At 40.6% G+C, this 1769-nt stretch overlaps 1 pseudogene; it reads left to right on the top strand.

Moving 5' to 3' along the window:
* Window positions 1–349: 349 nt before the first annotated feature.
* On the top strand, window positions 350–1288 carry LOC102566382 (olfactory receptor 5AR1-like; annotated as a pseudogene).
* The last annotated feature ends 481 nt before the right edge of the window (window positions 1289–1769 follow it).

Here is a 1769-nt window from a genome sequence, read left to right as displayed (position 1 = left end):
GTGTTCTTAAAAAATCAGGTCTCCTTTTAATGGAACCAGCCAGTTAATAGAATCAAATCACCATTTCCCAAAGTGATTCCAATAAGACGAATCTACTGTATTATCATTTATTGGATCAAGCTTCTCCCTGCTGAGCATATAAGGCAAAAGATACAGCTGAGATATCCAAAAAAAGAAAAGTTTTCTTAAAGCAAGAAAATGAGAGACCCAGATATACATGTTGAGATCTAGTCTGTCATCACTGTCTTTGTGCACCCTCAGAAGGACATCTTTTTTATTATTATTATTATTTTTTTTTAATGCAGAAATTCCTTCTGAGTGCACTGATCGTCAAAGCCCAGGTTACTCAATGGCCAACAAAACCAACAGCAGAGTGACAGAGTTCATTCTTGCAGGATTCACAGATCACCCAGAACTGCATGTCACTCTCTTCCTTTTGTTCCTGGTAATCTATGTCTTCACCCTGGTAGGGAATCTTGGGATGACCATTCTAATCTGGAGTTACTCCCAGTTTTACACCCCCATGTACATCTTTATCAGCAACTTGTCTCTTGTTGACCTGGGCTATTCCTCATCTATTGCACCCAGAGTGCTGATAAGTTTCTCTAGGGAGAGTAAAGCCATTTCATATGCTGGATGTGTCACACAACTGTATTTTTTTGCTGCCTTTGCCACTACAGAATCCTTCCTCCTTGCAGTGATGGCATATGATAGATAAGTGGCCATCTGTAACCCACTGCTCTATAGAATTGTCATATCAAAAAGATGCTGTGCCTGGCTTTTGGCTGGCTCCTATGTGGCTGGGATTGCAAATGCAACGATGCTTACCACATGCACCTTTCAGCTGTCCTTCTGTGGGCCCAATGTAATTGATCATTACTTTTGTGATGTCCTTCCACTCCTGCGACTGTCCTGCACTGACACTCATGTCAATAAAATACTACTTTCCACCTTTGCTGGTTCTATTCAACTGAGCACCATTGCGATGATCCTATTTTCTTACCTGTATATTTCTGTTGCCATTTGGAGGATCCATTCCTCTGAGGGTGGGCGTAAAGCTATCTCCACTTGTGCCTCCCATCTGACAGCTGTGGCCATATTTTATGGGACAACATTCTTTATCTACTTACGACCCAGTAGCAGTTCTTCACTGGAACAAGATCAAGCAGTCTCTGTCTTCTACACAATGGTGATCCCCATGCTGAACCCCTTGATCTACAGTCTGAGGAACAAAGAGGTGAAGGATGCCCTAATGATGATGATACAAAAAAGAAAGCCCCTTCAGTGACTTTGATAAAGATTCCCTTCCAGTCAATGCCGTTTTACAATGAAGACCGCCAAACCTTTAGTGCATTTGGTTTTCAAGGATTGGTTTTCTTTTTTTAGAGAGAAATCATGGGCTCATGGCTAAGATATTAGACTAGCATTTGGAATACCTGCATTCTACATCTCATTCTGCTATTACCTACCATATGACGTCACATAAAACACTTCCCCTCTTCATATTCCATTTTTCTTCCCAATTCTTTACTGTTGCTTTAAAGTGTAAATTTCTGGGACAGGAGCTACTGTCTATTATGGGATTAAGTGCACATGGAAGTTAATTTAGATTAATATAGGATTTATAAGGTGGTGCGGGATAGACTTTCTGTGGAATAAATATGTCTTGTTTGGCTTTAGCATAATTCATTTTGAAACAGAATTGAGCTAAAGGAGAATAAGTCATTCTTCTGCGGCACCGAGGCTGTGACTGGATTTGGTTCTGGGAA

The sequence above is a fragment of the Alligator mississippiensis genome, chromosome 2 (assembly GCF_030867095.1).
Source record: "Alligator mississippiensis isolate rAllMis1 chromosome 2, rAllMis1, whole genome shotgun sequence".
NCBI classification, from domain to species: Eukaryota; Metazoa; Chordata; order Crocodylia; family Alligatoridae; genus Alligator; species Alligator mississippiensis.
This window is presented reverse-complemented; position numbering and strand designations above follow the sequence as displayed.